The sequence below is a fragment of the Protopterus annectens genome, chromosome 9.part0, assembly GCF_019279795.1.
Source record: "Protopterus annectens isolate FY-2018-M chromosome 9.part0, PAN1.0, whole genome shotgun sequence".
NCBI classification, from domain to species: Eukaryota; Metazoa; Chordata; order Ceratodontiformes; family Protopteridae; genus Protopterus; species Protopterus annectens.
The window spans coordinates 1,554,603,589-1,554,622,131 of record NC_056743.1 but is presented as its reverse complement, the minus strand read 5'-3'; the positions used below and the strand labels follow the sequence as shown (position 1 = coordinate 1,554,622,131).

The 18,543-nt window shown below is 46.2% G+C and overlaps 1 protein-coding gene across 2 annotated transcripts in view; it reads right to left on the bottom strand.

The window, feature by feature from the left end:
• The window catches only part of SLU7 (SLU7 homolog, splicing factor), a 906,055-nt gene that overhangs the window by 569,956 nt on the left and 317,556 nt on the right, over positions 1–18,543 (bottom strand). The gene's annotated exons all lie outside the window — the stretch shown is intronic.

The following is an 18,543-nucleotide window of genomic DNA, read 5'->3' as shown; positions in this document are numbered from 1 at the left end:
CAGATCTCGACGGCAACTTTCCGTAATCATAACCAAGTGGTTCAAGGGGAGTTCCTGATAGGACCATTGAACCGAAAGTAGCCATTGCAGCACCCGCATGTGCAGTCTGGCTAAGGGGACTAGGAGAATAGTTGATGCCATCGAGCCCAATACCTGCAGAATCAGATTGGCCGGAGCTCTTGATAGGGGGAGGCAGGATCGAACTTGGTTCTGCAAAATCTGAATCCTTGCTGCCGGTAAGAAAGCGCGCATCCTTTTTGTGTCTAACTCTGCGCCTATAAAGGTAATACGCTGAGATGGCTATAACACAGATTTTTGCCAGTTGAAAGTGATTCCTAGGAAACGGCCCAAGCTGACTGTGGCCATGAGCGCCTGAATTAGTAGATGCTTGGAGGTGGCAGTAAGGAGCCAGTCGTCTAGGTATGGAAACACTTGGAATCCTAGACTTCTCAGGTGAGCAGTCACCACTGCCAGACACTTGGTGAACACCCTGGGGGCTGTGGTGAGACCAAAGGGCAGTGCTCGAAACTGGAAATGACTGTCTCCCAGGCAGAAGCGTAAATGACTCCTGGACTCTTGACTTATCAGAATGTGATAGTAAGCGTCCTTGAGATCTATGGAGCACATCCAGACATCCTTCTCCAATAGTGGGAGAATGGATTGAAGAGTGATCATTCGGAATTTGGACTTTTTCACAAAGCGATTCAATGAACTGAGGTCCAAAATGGGCCTGAAGTCCCCTGTCTTTTTTGGCACCAAAAATAGTCTTGAGTAAGTTCCTGATCCAATCTGATCGGCGGGGACAGGCTGGATGACTCCTTTTTCTAGCAGCTTTGAAACCTCTATTGCTGCTTGATCCCGCTGACTGGGTGGCACGTCCGGGATTTCCCTGAAGGGAAGGGGGGGCTTGATGAAGGGAATGAGATAGCCTCCGGTAATAATCCGGAGCACCCACTGGTCGCTGGTAAAAGCTTCCCAAGCTTGTGGGTGTTCCGCAAAACGACCCCCGACTGGCTCCGGAGCTGCACAGTCGGGCACCAACTCAGGGACGTTGAGCGTAGGAGGAACCACGAAAGGAATCGCGGTCTCCAGCGTTACGGGGGCCTCTGCCACCTCTGGGGCGGCGTCTTCCCGAATCCCCCCCCGCCTCTAGAGGGGGGATCACTGGGTGGAGTAGGGAAAGACCTCTGAGTTTTCCTGAACCACATTCTCCCTCCTCTCTGGGCTTTGGGGTAAGGCCTAGAGGGAGCGGAAAAACGGGCCCCAACGGCAGTCAAGGTCTTGCCCCCCTGCTCGCACAGAGTCAGTGTGTCCTTCACCTTGGGTCCAAGCAAAGAGGACCCATCAAAAGGGGCGTCGGCGAAGGAAGACTTGAAGGCCTCCGCAAAGGAACACAAGCGTAACCAGGCGTGTCTCCTAAGGGCCACGCCTGTTCCCGCTGCTCTACTCGCCCCCTCGGCCGCATACGAGATGAGCCTCATGGACGAGTTCACAATGGATGATAAGGTAGTCATCTGGGCGCCAACAGTGTGGGCTAACGCCTCAGGTAGATTACCTGTGAGGGACTCACCTAGCTCTTTAAGGAGGTCCCTTTGGAGCCTAGTAAAGTGACACAGGTAATTCAGCGACCGTAAGGTAAAGGCCGCTGAAGAAAGGGTACGCTTCCCGTACCTATCCATGCTCCTGGAATCCTTATTAGGAGGGTGGATAGACGTTGAAGCCTCTGCCACGTCCTGCTGTGTGGCAGATGCCACCACCATCGCATCTACAGGAACTCCTTTAGTTAAAAATTCCTTTTGAGGGGGAGCTGAAAGGAATTTGTTGGGTCTTGCAGGCACCGGTTCCACAGAATCAGGGTGCTCCCAAGCCCTTCGAAAAATTAAATCAAGTAACTCATCGAAGGGCGGAGACACCCAGGAGGCGGAGGGCTGGGCCCCGAAGGCCTTGAGGAAGACCGACTCCTCAGCGGAAGGGGTTTTGGCCTGCCAATCTCCTCTTTGTCTCAGAATCTCAAGGATATCCGAGAAAGAGACATCATCCGAAGATGATTTTGGGGACCCCTCCGCATCATCGAGGTCAGTGTCAGATGTGACAGACTCATCTTGGGAGTCTACATGCTTCCTCTTGCACAATTTCTTCCGTGGAGGCTCATCCGAAGCGGTTTCGGACGGACCCCCCGGAAGAAGGGAACCCCCCACGGGGGTATCCTCAGGCCCTGGGGCCCCACTGTCATGGGACTGCAGTACGCCAGAAGCACCAGTCTCCAGGTCTAGGGACGGTGAGATGGAAACCTGCTGAGCCGGCAAGGACATGGCCAGCGCGCTCCTCATGGCCTCAAAGGCAGGACCTCCAGACTCCATGGAGGTCACTGGCCGAGAGACCACGACGGCACTAGGAATCCCCGCAGCCGATGCTCCGAGGGGGAGACTAGGCACCGAGGCACCTAGTTCCAAGATGTTCCCCTCGGCCCCGGCTGAGGAAGTCCCGGTACCGAACCCCGAACCCGAGGACAGGGTAGGAACAATGGTCGGAACCGATAAACCTCGAAGGGGTCTCGGTTCCGACTGTACGGCTCCGCCTTGCTCCACCATCACCGACTCCAATGGCTCCGAGGAGGTTGGAGGAGGAATCGAAAGTTTCGAGGGGGGGATTGGCTCCGGGGCCGAATGGGCTGGAGCCGAGACCATTTTTGCAAAAACCGGAGACTGGAAAAGCCTCTGAATAACCCTATCCAAATCTGAATCAGATAATTTGGAGGATTTAGAGGAAGTAGAAAGGGGTCGAGATGACTTCTCTCTCGGCTCAGACAAGGTAGGGGACCGGCTCCGAAAAGGCTCCAATGCTATCGGCGCCAGCTCCGACACAGTATGAATAAGGATCGGCGCCGAAGGAGCTTTCGGAGCCGAGGGGGAAGAGTCTGAGCTGCACACCTCCACCGGCTCCGAGTCCAATGGAAAAGAGGGAGGTGATTCGCCTCTCGATGCTCCAACCTGCGGCTCCGAAACTAATGGAGCCGAGGAAAGAGGCATCGAGGCAGACCCTTCGACCCTCGGCTCCGAAGTCAGTGGAGCGGAGGAAGAAGAGGTCGACTTATGCTTCTTAGTAGTCGGCTCCGACGGACTGGTCGGAGCCGACGACCTTTTCTTTTTAGAAGCAGTAGCAGGAGATGAAGCCAAAGCTTCCTCAAGGGAGGGCTTAATAAGGCCCTTCAGGATCAATTTATTTTTACGTTCTTGAAGAACCCTAGCAGAAAAGGCATGACACACACTACATGTCTCTTGCAAATGCTTTGGCCCTAAACAATACACGCAAATAGCATGACTGTCGGTGATAGACATTTTATAATTGCACCTAGTGCACTTTTTAAACCCAGATTTCTGCTCTTTAGACATTTTAGTGTGAATAACCCTATCCAACAATCTAATTTCACACAAGGAACAGTACTTGACCAAAACTGTTAGAGCGCGAGAAAAAAAGGGGCGCGAGCCCTCTGAAGACAAGGCTTACCTCACAGGGGAGACAAACAACAACAAGGGAACACAACAACGGGCAAAAGCCCTCTAACTTAAACGGGCTTTGTCCGGAAAAGAAAAGGAGTAAAAATAGACAACACACTCACTCCACTAAGAAGGGCAAAGGCCCTCAAACTTAAACGGGCCTTGCCCGAATGCCAACAGATATAAAACTGCCAATGACACTCAACAATACACGGAATAGCTGTTAAAACAGCTGTTGATTGAATTTATGAAGAAAACCCCAGGTCAAAAGACCAGAAAAGTAATAAAATACACTTAGCTCCAGCCAAGTCGAGACCACGTCTAGCTTGCAAAGCGGCAAACGAGATCTGGGGAAGCAGGTGTGGTGCATCCTGGGATAGAGGGTAGCCCAGCCAATAAGAGACTTCGTTCTAGTATACTAGTTGGCCGAGTCGGAGCCGATGGATCGGCTCCGAACCCATCAGTTATGAATGTAGGCGAGATAGGATCCCATTACATCAGTGGCTGTACTGACTTCCCACAAAAGGATCTACGGAGGGAGAGTACTTAGTCCTGGCGAGTTTGTGTAATGTAGAGCCTTGAGCCGAGGGTGTCTGCACCGAGAAGAATGGTGCCGAGGGTATTTGCGCCAAGGGTGGCGCCATAGTCGTCGAGGGTGTCTGCACCATGAAGGGCGGTGTGGCAAATCCAGGGCTTCCTCCAGTAGACGCTTGTTGGGGGCGGTAAGGAGTCAGTCGTCTAGGTATGGAAATGTCTGGAATCCTTTAAGTCTCAGGTGAGTGATAACCACTGCCATGTACTTGGTGAACACTCTGAGGGATGTAGAGAGACCGAAGGGCAGTGCTCAAAATTGGTAGTGACTGGCTCCTATGCGGAAGCGGAGGTATTTTCTTGAGCATTTGTCCACTTTTATATGGTAATACGCATTTTGAAGATCTACAGAGCAGCAATCGTCTTCTTCCAAAAGAGAAAGGACAGACTGAACCGTGACCATCTGGAATTTCTCTATTTTTACAAATTTGTTTAGTGTGCTGAGATCCAGAATCGGTCTCCAGTCCCCTGTCTTTTCTTGGCACTAAAAAGAATCTTGAGTAAAACTGGATCCTATCTGGTCTGGGAGGGACCGTTTGGATGAGCAACTTTGGAATTCGTGTGCTGCTGCTTCCACCTGACTGGGTGGGATGTCGGGTAAATTTCTGGGTGAAGTGGGACAGAGATGGAAGGGAATGCGGTAACCTCTGGATATTATCCAGTGTACCAAGGAATCAGTGGTTATGGTTTGCCAGGCAGTAGGGTACAAGGAAAAACGACCCCTGACCACTTCCAGAGGTGAGCAGTCGGGCAATGCTTCAGGAGCACTGGTAGGGTTGCACAGAGAAAGAATCTCTGGAACCCCGGTTTTGCAGACCTCCCCTGTCCCAAAACGGGAATCTTCCATTTGAGTTTCCCCTTCTGCCCTTAGGGGAGAACTCGGCACGTGTGTCACAGAAAGAGCCCTGTGATTTTCTGTGCCATATCTTCCCGCTCCTCTGATTTCTGGAGTAGAATTGTTGAGGGGTGGAGTGTTGGACACCAATGGCAGACAGGGTCTTACCATCTTGTTCACACCTTGCCAGCATACCCTTAACCTTTGGCCCAAACAATGAAGCTGCCTCGACGGGGGCATTCATAAAGGAAGCCTTAAAGGAGTCTGCAAAGTCGCAAAGGCGCATCCAGACATGCTGTCTCATAACTATGCCTGCACCTGCCGCTCTAGCTGCTCCTTCCATTGCATGTGAAATGAGGCGCATGAAAAATTGGATATGGATTCCACAGATAAATACAGTGCCATCGAGGAAGGAGTCTGCACCGGTAACGATGGTGCCGAAAGTGACTGCACCGAGCAAGTTGGTGCCGAAAGTGTCTGCACCATAGAGGGCAGTATCCCGGAAGTTGACTGCATCAGGATGGAGCCGACGGAACCGAAGGAGTCAGCACCAATGGTGCCAAAGGAGACTGTACCTGTAGAGACGGTGCTGAAAAGGGCTGCTACGATACTGTTGGAGCCAAGTGTCTGCACCAGAAACTCCAGTGCCGGTGGCGGTGAAGAAGACATAGCTGGAGTGAAAACAAATTGGGGAGGTGCCGAGGCTGGAGCTGAAAGGACCACAGATGGTAGCGTTGGGCCTGAAGTTTTCACCTTTTTGTGAGTGGACTCTCTGTGATCTCCAGAGGGAGACGAAGTGAGCAACCTCAAGGAGGAAGAAGAAAAACGCCTCTTACGGCGTTTAGAAGGAAGGGGGTGAGCCAGAGATAGCCTCACAGAAAGGAGATTTAAGGAGGCCTTTTAGTATAAGTTTGTTCTTCCTTTCATTAAGAGTCCTAATCGAGAAATTTCTACAAATCCCACACGGGGGGTCCACTGACAGGTGGGAAACATTAAGACATTAAAGACACAAATCATGGCCATGAGAAAGCTGTAACTTTTGGCCGCATTCTGTACATTGTTTGAAACCAACACTGCTTTTCTTATACGACATTGCAATATCAAGGGAAAAACTACAATACTACTGAAAGTTATGAAAGTACCCAGAAGGTGAAAAAAATTGAGAAAGAATTACCTCAAAGGTGAGAAAAAAGACAGAATATACTATAGGGAGAGAGTCTCAAAGTTACAATAGGGTAGGACGATAGAGATGGTGAAGAATTGATAACTTTCTATACACTAATAATAGAGAAACTTCAAAAAATTGAACACTTAGCTGAGAGAGAAGGCTTGACGTGGCTGTACAGCAACGCGGCAAACGAGATCTGAGGTAAAAGGGAGCAGAGCATTGTGGGTAGGATCTTGGCTCGAGAGTTTTTGGCTGATGCGAGCTTGGTATTAGGCCTGTTTGGTTCTGAGAACAAAACAGATAACCCATCGTAAGGAATGAACGAAGATTAACAACATCAGATTATTAGTTACATGTACAGTCTGAGTTATTTTGGATAGTACTCAAGTAGTCTGAGGTAGTTATTTTAAGCATCTCAAATGCTGCCTAAAAAGAAAATTGAAAAGATGTTACTCTAACCCACACAGTAATCTGGACTTCAATTTAGTATTTTTACTCTGACATGCAACATCTCTTGAAGTATCGATCTGGGAAAAATCTATATTAAGTACATCAAATCAAAAATCAGCATTCTGTAAAAATATATCAAACATCTACATATGGCCAGCTGTCGGAGATGAACAATAAAGTTAATTGTGAAAGCAAGCATGCACACAAAGGAATTGCAAATTCTGTTTAAAAATTACAGTGATGCTTTAAACAAAAAAGAAAGTACAGTTGTGTAAGTTGAACTTACCCACAACAGTAGATGTCTGAATTCCTCACTGCTACTGTGGCCTTTAGGCTATATGGGTTGCATCTTGTCAAGGACACAACAACCTGCCAGCTTTCAAAAGCTCTGGCACACTCCTACATCTTCACTCTGACTGTTGAATGGGTAGTCCTGTGGAGGGAAAAATCAGCAGTCAGAGTGAAGAGTCTTCAGGACTTTCTTGCCCACGATTTAAGGAGCATACTCATTTTGAACCACTAAAAGAAGTAATAACAAACAACTGTATATCACATCAAGTAACTATATACAAACATAGGGAGATGAAGTGTGGGTGCAGCTATTGGAGCAGTGAGTAAATAGAACACTTGGTGTTATTGGTAAGTGCATCTTGCACGATTGTTCTATGTTCACCATTACCACTGCTGCAGTAGCCTTTAGACTACATGGGTTGATTACCAATGCCTACCCAACCTGGGAGAAAGAAAGACATGAATCCAGGAGCACCTGGACAATGGTATTAGCAAATCCTGTTCTGGATTAACAAAAAAAAAAATCCAGTTTCCAATGCCTTGTAAAGGTATGTATAGAAGATCATGTAGCTGCCTAAAGAATACTTCCAGAGTCCACCTCTTTCTAATATGCCATCAAAGAGGATAAGGTTCTAATGGAATGAGCCTCTATACTGCCAGGAACTGATTCACCATGGTAGGATCAACTAAAGGCAATGGTTGAGGAAAACCATCTGGAAACAGTCTGTCTTGACACAGGTTGTTTTTCTTGGTCCCAACATAAGAAACAAATAGCTGATTAGATTTTCTAAAGGACTTACTTCTGTCAAAAATAGTACATTAGCTGCCTATGCATATCCATAGTATACAAAATCCTTTCTCCCTGTTTCTGAAGATCTGGACAGAACACTGGGAGGCTGATGGCTTGATTTAAAGTGAACTCTAAAACAACCTTGGGCATGAATGGGGCTTTGTTCTTAACGAGATCCTATCTCTATGGAAGACTAGACACGGTTCACCCACCATGAGAGTTTGAAGGTCAGTATGCTGTTCTTGCAGATGTCAAATCAATAAGAACAGTTTTCCATATAATGAACCTGAATTCTGCTTGATGAGTGGGTTCAAATGGAGACATGGTTACCTTTTCCAGCACAAAGTTAAGATCCCAGAAAGGAGCAACCCTTTTACAAGGATGCCTCAGGTATAAAACTCCTTTAAGAAACCGTTTCACAAAAAACACAGAAGAAAGGAGAGGATCCATGGGAAAATGTGCTGAAATGGCAATATCATGCACCTTGATGGAGGACTAAGAGAGGTCACAGGACAGTAACTAATAAAAAATATTAGAGCAGCAGTGCTATACAATACCTGATACTGCCCTGGTTATTTGCTAGGTACCAACAAGAAAATCTTTCCCACTTGCCAAAATAAGATTTCCTACTTGAAGGTTTTCTTGCCTCCTTTAGTACCTGCTGAATGTCCTCTGGAAAGAGGTGCCCCAAACGAATTAGAACTAAATCATCCAAGCAGTCAGTTGAAGATGTTTGGCACTGAGGTATATCAAACTTCCCATTGTCTTGTGTGAGTATTTCCAGTGTGTGAGGAAGCTTGTGGTAATTGTCCGTCACCATTTCCATAAGAAAGAAGAGCCAATGTTGACAAGGCCAAAACAGACTCACCACAATAATTTTTGGAGAACCCTTCTGAATCTTCAGAATTATTTGGATATTAGTGGAAAGAGTAAAAATGCATTAAGGAACATTCCTATATACAGGAATTAAAATGCCCTGCTTGCCTGCAAGAAGTCCTGAGAAGAATTTTTCAGTTATCTGTTTTGAAAGGAGACAAAAAGATCTGCTTGAGGTGTTCCCTACAAATCAATTCCTGGAAGACACCCCCTCATTCAATTTACATTTATGGGAGTCTGCCCTGGACCCGTTCAGCTTGCTTGTCATTATGTTTTGCTCTGATGGAATGTAAGATGGTTGGAGGGTTAAAGACTGCTGAACAGCTGCCTCCCACACCATCAAAGCCAGCCTGCACAGATGGTATAACCTTGTCTCCCCTTGCTGTATAAGTACCATATCACTGTAGTGTTGTCTGTAATCACCTAAAGAGGTCCCGGGGACTACAGATGATGAAGAGATTTTGTGGTATGGATCACAGTCCGCATCTCTGACACTGATGTGCTTTAGCCTGTAAGAGAAGTTTCATTCAGGCTTTGCACCTTAAAATTGCCCACCAAGTGAAATCTGAGGTATCTGTATGTACAGACTGGCTTGGACTTAAGAAGAAAATGGGAGACCTGGATTTGCCTTTATCCATTGTCTCCACCAGCACAGTTCCTTTTTACAAAGACCATAACTGCAATCTGAAATTCCAGAGGATGCAAATGTTGGGTCCATGTGTTTTTTTTTTTTGTTTTGTTTTAGAAATTGAATGTTTCCCATGTGCAACCTGGCAGGAGGAATTATGCAAATCATAGAGGCCAAGGGACCACAGGATTCTGAGATACTCTCTGGTTAAAGTCTAAGATTGACTTGAGAAGCTTGGGAAAGTTTCCAGATAAAAATCCACCATCTAGCCTGCCAGAAAAGTCTTTTGCAGAAAGATGTCTATGAGATAGCCTAGAAAAATAATCCTGCGTGATGTGATCAAGCAGGATTCCTAACATTTATCAGGAACCCCAGATTGGTCAGAAGAGAAGAACCCAATTACAATTACTCTTGACGCTTGCAAAATGGTTCTGAGTAAGTTGTCTAAGTAAGGAAATATGTGAATGCTGTTCAGTCTGCAATGAGCTATGCCTGGAGCTAGCCATTTTGTAAACACTACTGGAGCTTTAGATAACACAGACAGTAATGCAGAGAACTGATAATGTGTTCCAGACACAGAAAACCTGAGAGATTTCCCAACGCCTTCAGCTAAGGGAAGGTGTGCATTTTTTAGATCTAATCCTATCATAAAGCTTCCCTGGGGAATGAGAGGTAACAGATTTTGAAGGGTCAAAATCTTGAATTTTGGAAATTTTGACTACAGCTTTAGAAAGGAAAGATCTAGAACTGGACTCCAAGAAGACAGTCTTTGGCAACTAAACATTCTGGAACAGAAACCTTTGCACATATGATATAAAGTACAGTTTTGTACCTACCATAAATGTAGATGTCCGAACTGGATAGCATCTGCAGTCATAACAAATGGGTTGTCCTGTCGTCAGGCAGCCCTTCGGTCGGCCGGATTCCAAAGTCTGGGTCCGGCTTCGGCTGATGTCGCACTCCACCCGACGTCATCTCTGCTGGTCTTCGGGTATAAAGGCATCAGCCGACGCCATTTTCCTCAGTGTTTCTTGCCCCAGATGCTAATTGCCCTCTTGGAAAGCTAAATTTTGGATAAATGCCAATGTTTCCAAAATAGTAGAAGGCAAACACAAAAAATAAGCATGTATGTACATATAAACAAAACAAATACACCATAAGAGACTCCCCCCCCTAGCTAGCTATTAGGAGGGTAAATACCCTAGGGGTACCACAGAGGGGAAGGAGGGAGGGTAATCCTGACTGCAGATGCTATCCAGTTCGGACATCTACATTTATGGTAGGTACAAAACTGTACTATGTCCTTCATGGATGCATCTGCAGTCATAACAAATGGGTAGAATACCATAGCCAAACTAGGGGAGGGGGATAACAATTATGGTGCAGTTAGGATCCCTTGCAGTACAGCAGTGGCAAACCCTGCTCGGGATCTAGAATATAGAGGTAGATTATAATGCTTGGCAAATGTATGCACGGAGGTCCAAGTAGCCGCCTCAATAATGTCCTTGGTTGCCACTCCTCGTAAGAAAGCTGTGGTAGTGGCTGTAGCCCTTGTAGAATGAGGTCTTATGTTCTGTGGAATTGGTTTTCCATGGTAGGAGTAACAGAATCTTATGCAATTTCCTATCCATTTGGAGATTGTCTGTTTGGAAATTGCTTTTCCTTCCCTTCCTGTTGCATAGGCTACAAAAGCTGGTCAGTTTTTCTGTTACTTTTGGTTCTGTCCAGGTAGTAGCGTAACTGTCTATGTACATCCAAGGTATGCAGCATTCTTTCACCTCTGTTTTGTGGATTGGGAAAGAAGGTAGGTAGGTGGATTGCCTGGTTTAAAGACACTCTGGATACCACCTTAGGCATAAATGTAGGATTAGTTCTCATGGACACCCTATCTTGATGGAAGATTAGGAAGGGTTGCACTGCCATTAAGGCCTGTAGTTCAAACCCTCCTTGCTGAAGTAATAGCCAGTAGGAAAGCAGTTTTCCATGACAGGTGTTGTAGATCTGCTGTTGCTGCTGGTTCAAACGGAGGGAGTGTCAACTTTTCTAGTACAAAGTTCAAGTCCCATGCTGGTAATGGTGGTTTCCTAGGAGGTTTTACATTCTTGATCCCTCTGAGGAACTGCCTGAGTAGAGGATGTGAAAAGACAGGCGGATCAAAGCTGTATTCTGCTGAAATAGCTGATGCATGTATCTTGATGGAGGAATAGGACAGGCCTGTATGTAGAAGCTCTGCCAAGTACTCCAGAATGTTAGCAATATCTATGTTCGACACATCTTTTCCTCTGGATCTGACCGACCGGCACTTGCGAACAGCTTCTGCTTCGGGCGCCACGCGGCAAGAAAGACTGAGGAAAATGGCGTCGGCTGATGCCTTTATACCCGAAGACCAGCAGAGATGACGTCGGGTGGAGTGCGACATCAGCCGAAGCCGGACCCAGACTTTGGAATCCGGCCGACCGAAGGGCTGCCTGACGACAGGACAACCCATTTGTTATGACTGCAGATGCATCCATGAAGGACATTGGCACCAGTTCCATGATTCCTAGGGTGAGTAAGTGCTGAAGAACCTAAGGAACAATTGTGTTTGGTTTTGAGGGTGGGGAGAAACTCCCCTAAAAGTAGGTAATTGTAACCAGTGCCAACTGTATCCCTCCTAAACAACATTTAACAAACAAGAGTCTGAAGCGATCTGCTGCAAAAAGGGTGTGTACAGAGAATCTGTGGGACTGATTTTGAGAGATATAAGCAGGAGGGGTGAGGCAGGGGGAAAAATGCTGGTACAGTCATTCTGACATAGTAGACTGTCCCTTTCTAGGAAAAGATCTTGTTTCGTGTTGTTCCCTTCCTACCATCTCTTTTTTGGTTTCCTGTTTGGCTTGAGAAAACAGGAATTGTTTGTTTCATTTGTTAGATGGGAAATAGGATCTGGGAGATTTTTTTTTGGTGGGGGTTTTGAAAAATTTTGGAAACTCCCTGTATTAAATTCCCTCTCTCATCAAATTGTTTGAGAACCTGAATACCAGAAGGGCCAAACAAAATCTCCTCATCTAAAGCTGAATTTAAAATTACAGACTTTACCTCATCAGAAAAAGTACAGTTATGTACACTTACCATAAATGTAGATGTTCGAGTGTATTCACTGTTGCAGTCATCACCCTGGGTTATTCCTGTGTGGTAGCCCTCGGCCGGCAGGTTATCCCTGCTGTGGTAGCCCTCAGCTGGCCCGAATATTAGAGTCAATGTTTTTCTGCATCAGCTGGTGTCACTTGCTGCCTGATGTCAGGTCGTCAGTGCTATAAAGGAAGTCAGCCGACAACATTACATCAGTTTTTCTTGCCCTAACCAGTCAGAGGCCCAAGTAAATATGGTAAAGTGGTCCTGGTGGCTAAAAGCCACCATTAGAAACTTATGTCTACCTAAAGAAAGAAGATAAGGCGGAAGGAGGGTGTGAAACCAGGACTGCAACAGTGAATACACTGGAACAGCTACATTTATGGTAAGTGTACACAACTGTACTATGTTCTTCATTGTTTTACTGTTGCAGTCATCACCTGTGGGAGGATTCCCAAAGCTGAGGAGAGAGGTGGTAGGATTAGTAAGTGACCTAGGAATGGGTCAGCATGCCCTGCAGAACTGCAGAGGCAAACCCTGCCCTAGCCTTAGAAAATAGAGGTAGGTGGTAATGCTTGGTAAAGGTATGGACAAAAGTCCAGGTGGCAGCTTCCAGGATGTCCCTGGTGGGAACTCCTCTGAGGAATGCTGTGAATGTGGAGGCTGCCCTAGTGGAATGGGTTCAAATAGACTTGGGGGGGGGGTTCCCATGCAATCTGTAGCAGACATGGATGCAGTGTGATATCCATTTGGAAATGGTTTGTTTGGAAATGTGCTTCCCCTCTGCTCCTGGGGCAATGTTGACAAGTAGTTGGTCTGTTTTTCTGAAGGGTTTAGTATGGTCCAGATAGTATCTGAGATGTCTATGCACGTCTAGTGAGTGCAGAATTCTTTCCCCCTTGTTTTGAGGGTTAGGAAAAAAAGGTGGGAAGATGTATGGCCTGGGTGAGAGTTACATTAGATACCACCTTGGGCATAAATGAGGGATTAGTCCTCAGGGAGACCCTGTCTGCATGAAAGATGATGAAGGGCTCAATTGCCATCAGTGCCTGAAGTTCTGAAACCCTTCTGGCTGAGGTGATAGCTAGGATAAAAGCAGTCTTCCAGGAGAGGTATCTTAGTTCTGCTGAAGCAGCAGGTTCAAAGGGTGGTAAAGTTAGTTTTTCTAAAACATAATTCAGGTCCCAGGCTGGAGTGGGTGGCCTTCTGGGAGGTCTCTTATTAGAAGCCCCTCTGAGGAATTGTTTAATCAAAGGATGGGAGAACAGGGGCTGTCCCGTTTCAAAATGAGCTGAAATGACTGAGGGCGTGGATTTTAACAGAGGAGAAGGAGAGGCCACTATTAAGTAGCTCTGCTATGTAGTCAAGGAAAAGAGGGATGGAAGGTAGTGAGGTACTATCCCCTCTGGACTGGCTCCAGGTGCAGAATCTTTTCCATTTTCCTGCATAAGAATTTCTGGTGCTGGGCCTTCTGGCCTCTGTGATAATGTCTAGGACCAGTTTGGTTAACAGGGGCCCCTTGTTTGCCTTTAGAGTATTAGCCATGCTGATAGTTTGAGAGTCTGCAAGTCTGGGTGCAGCATTTCCCTCCACCTGAGTTAAGAGGTCTGAGATCAGGGGAAGCTGCCTGGGAGGCTGTAAGGTCAGGCTGCGTAGTGAGGGGTACCAATGTTGTCTGGGCCAATCTGGAACAATGAGGATGGCCTTTCATCTCTCCTCCCTTATTTTGATCAGTATCTTGGGAATAAGAGGCAGAGGAGGGAATGTGTACACAAACAGGGTGTTCCAGAGGAAGGTCAAGGCATCCACCTTCCACGCAAGGTGGTGATACTCCCTAGTATAGAATTTTTTCAGCTGATAGTTGAGATGCAAAGCAAAGAGATCGACCTCCAGTGTCCCCCACACCTGAGTGATTTGTAAAAAGATTTTACTGTGGAGCTGACATTCGTGGGGGTCCAGTAAGTTTCTGTTTAAGTGGTCTGCCAGGGTGTTGTTGATCCCTGGTAGGTACTGGGCTATCAGGTGTAGTCCCATGGAAGAGGCTGTCAGCTAGAGGTTCATGGCTAGTCTGCACAGAGGGTAAGATTGGGTCCCTTCCTGTTTGTTGATGTACCACATTACTGTGATGTTGTCTGTTTTGATAAGGAAAACCCTTGGCTTGAGATGGGGTTTGAAGGATGTCAGAGCCTTTTCTACTGCCATCATTTCCTTCTGGTTGATGTGCAAGGGAAGATGCTGGGTATCCCAAAGAGCTTGGGTGCACCTGCTTTCTAGGATGTCTGAGGCGTCGGTGGTAATGGTCTGCCTGGTTGGGCAGAGGGTAAAGGAAAGACCCTTGTTCTGGGCACAGTTAACTGCCCACCAGAGAAACCTGGCCTTTATACAAGGAATCAGGGATAGAGAGGTCTCTAGAGACTGAGAGTGCTGACACTAAAAGGTTCTTTAGGTACCACTGAATTTCTTTTTTTTTTTTTGTGAAGCCTGGCCATAGGAATTATCATGGACCCCAAGGCTTGCAGGAACTTTCTCGCAGTGAGGTGACTTCTGGAAGTCAGCTGGGTAAAAAAGAGAGGCAGAAAGCTCTGATTTTCTGGGGATAGGAAGGCCATTTGGGATGCTGTGTCCAGCAGTGCTCCCAAGAAAATGATCTTCCTGGAGGATGTTTGCCTTGATTTCTTCTCGTTGATGGTGTACCCTAAGGAGGTTAGGAGGGTTTTGATAAAGAGGAGGTCCTTGAGGAGCTTTTCTTTGTAATCTGCCTGAATGAGGCAGTTGTCCAGATAAGTGTAAATTTGTATATTTTTCTGTCTGCAAAAGGCTATGGCCGGGGCTAAGCATGTGGTGAATACCCTGGGAGCAGTAGATAAACCAAAGGGTAGCACAGAGAACTGAAAGTGTTGTGAGCCTACTCTGAAGTGAAGGAATTTCCTGCAGGATTCCCTTATAGGGACATGGAGGTAGGCATCTTTTAGATCTAGAGTAATTAACTGGGCATTTTTTGTCAGCATAGGCAGCAGCTGCTGCAAAGTTAGCATTTTGAATTTGGGAACCACCAGGAAGGTGCTCAGAATGGATAAATCCAGGATGGGGCGCCATGTGCCCTCTTTTCTGGGAACAAGTAATAGTCTGGAATAAAAGCCTGTGCCTGTTTGATCTGAGGGGACAGGTTCTACTGCCCCTTGGGATATGAGAGTTTGGACTTGTTTCAATGCCTCTGCCCACTGATTTTGATGCAAGTCTGGGTACCCTCTTGGAATTGGGAGTTCACTGAAGAAGAATATGTATCCCTGAAAAATTATCTTTAAGACCTATTGGTCCTTTGTTACAGAAAGCCAATTTTCTTTGCAGAAGGAGAGCCTTCCTCCTAGTTTTTGGTGAGTGAAAAGAGGGCAGAGGGGGGAGAGGGAGTCATTGAGAGTTTTTACCATAGACGGATGGCTTAGAACTCCCTGCCTTTGGAGTGTAAGTGGTCCACTGTTTGGTTCTCTGCTGTTCCTGGGATAGGAGTCTGGGAGGTCTATCCCTGCGGGGCTTACCTTGCCCCTGTCTGCTAGGTGCAGGAAAGGACCAGTGTTTTGAGGAAAAATTCCTGCTGAACCTAAAAGGTTGTACCTGAAGGAAATCTTTTACTGTTTGCATAGATTTTGCTTTGTCTTCCATCTTTTTAAGCATCTCTTCTGCTTTTACTCCAAACAAGTGGTCCTTATCCAAGGGTGCATCAAGTAATTTAAATTTGACATGATCAGGGAGAGAGAGTTCATTCAACCATGCATGTCTCCTAATGACAGATCCTGACACTGCTGCCCTGCTTGAGGCTTCTAGGGCATCATATCCACAGTGTAATGAGTGTTTAGCCACTCTACAAGTAAAATGCAGTAAATCTGCTAACTCTTTCAAATTGAAACGGTCAGGAAAGGTTGAAATCTTTTGTTTTAATAATTCCAAAGTGTGTTGTTGATATTTTAACATGTGGAACTGACAGTTGAGTGCTCTGATAGCTAAGGTTGCAGAGGTGTATACATTTTTACCCCATCTGTCCAGAGTGCTGGAGTTCTTGTCAGAAAGAATAGGATTCTTTGCAGAACTAGCCTTAGCTCCTTTTAGTCCCTGTGCAATGACCTCCGGGTCTGCAGCAGAACTTCTGTACAGGTATTTGTGAGAATGCGGTACTCTGTAATACCCATCAGGTTTTCTGGGAGTAGGTGGAAGGGCATCAGGAGTTAAGCTGGATTCATGGACGACATCATCAACCACCTCTAAGACTGGAGGGATGGCAAAGGGTCTGTGTTGGGGCAGGTCTAGAAACTCTCTTAGTCTTTTCTTAGACTAAGGGAAGGGTTTTCCCAAAGGAAAGATCTTCTGGTCGGGAGGCAGAAGGAATGGATTCCTCTGCATCTGAATCCTCATAAGCAGTCAGAGGTTGTTCCTCTTCAAAATCTGAATAATCAGACACCTCATAATCCTGTTCTGTCAGTATTTCAGGAGAAAGGTCTCTTTTCCTTTTAGAAGTTGTGGCCTGACTACCCCTGATAAGGGTGATAAGATCCTCCACCATTTTAAGCATTTGAGCTTGGGGTGGTGGAGCAGGAGTAAAATGGTGGCTAGAGGTAGTTTTCCTAGGAGTGGCCTTGCCTCTTGGCCTAAGAGTATCCATCTGTCTGAGAGAAACGGTAGTCAGAGAAGATGTCGTTTTTTGTCTAGATTCGGTACTGCAAAAAAACTCCTCGAAGATGATGCCTGCATTGCGGCTCCGGACCCAACGAAGGCAAAGACAACCAAAGGCTCGGAAGACGAAGAAGATTTCTGAGGCATACCAGACTCCGAAAGGGTCTCAGCAGTGGCCTGCGAAGTATCGAACCAGGCATCAGGGGCTGCGAAGCGCCTCACTGAATTCCGGAGAACTGACAACCTGCTTAGCCTTGTGTTGTCTGTCTCCATCTTTATCATTACATTTTTTTGGAATGTCTATGTATTGTTGGCTGATGGATGCCATTTTGGAATGTGAAAATGGAAGATGAAAATACCTGGCTACAATAAGAGCTGTAGATGAATGGTTCTCGCGTTAAAGAAAGCACAGAACTGGCAACTAGGGATATCATGGTCTGGGCCTAAACAAGTGATGCAGTATGAATGGAAGTCTTGGTGTGGTATTTGCTTTCCACAGGCAAGACAACTGTTACCTTTTTCGGACATCAGTTAGTTCAACAAAAAAGGATCCCTAACAGGGTACTTAGCATTAGACATTTTCAGCAGTAATTCAAACTCTGGTAGCGACTGACCGCCACACTTGCAAACTGCTTCTGCTATGGGCTCCATGGCAAGAACGAATGATGTAATGGCGCCGGCTGCCTTCCTTTATAGCACGGATGACCTGACGTCAGGCAGCAAGCAACAGCAGCCGACGCAGAAAAACATTGACTCTGGTTTTCAGGCCGGCCGAGGGCTACCACAGCAGGGATAACCTGCCGGCCGAGAGCTACCACAACAGGAATAACCCACAGGTGATGACTGCAACAGTGATACAAGAAGAACATCTTTTGATTACAAACCCAGGAATATCTCTTCAATACTGCAGCAATAGCATTGGCCTAAACACAGTATCTGCACAGTCAGACATACTCCTCAAGGAATGTTTAGATACGTGAAAAATGTTAAGATACAATGGAATTCAGATAGGCACTACATTCAGAGGGAGTAATAGAAAACTCTCTCAAACTGTCTGTACAAAAAAAAATAGTTATTAAGAATTTTACATGCCAAATGGAAGAAAATATTCTCTTACCATATCCATTCAATGCCTTTCCTTTCTCATCTACAGGAGAAGGACTGGAGGAAACCAAGAGCCTGTTTTCAAGCTGGCCAAGATGTGAATATGGCCCCAAGGGTCAGACCAGAGGTGGTACAACAAATGTTTTTGTTTGTTTGAGAAACTTTGCAAAGCCCATCTGCCTTTTTGGGATCTGAAGGTTGAAAATTAAAATTGTTACAGGCAGCAATAAATACAGCCTCCACAACTGGCACTAAAGGAGGAATGAGAGTGGAATGAGGCATATCTACTTGTAACATTTCATTGTATCACCTCAATTTAGGGAGCATATCCACTTGTTCCCAGGTTTCCTCTAACTCAGAGAACTGGGCCTGGGAATCTACAGGGGAGGAAGATCTAGCTCTGTCTATATCAGAATCATTTGATATGTCTTCCTCAGCAATGTTTCTGCTGACGTTATTTTCAGGTGAGGCTTTATGAGCACTAAGATTAACAGCCAATAACTTTTAGCTAAGGTAAGAAAATCAACTTTACACCAT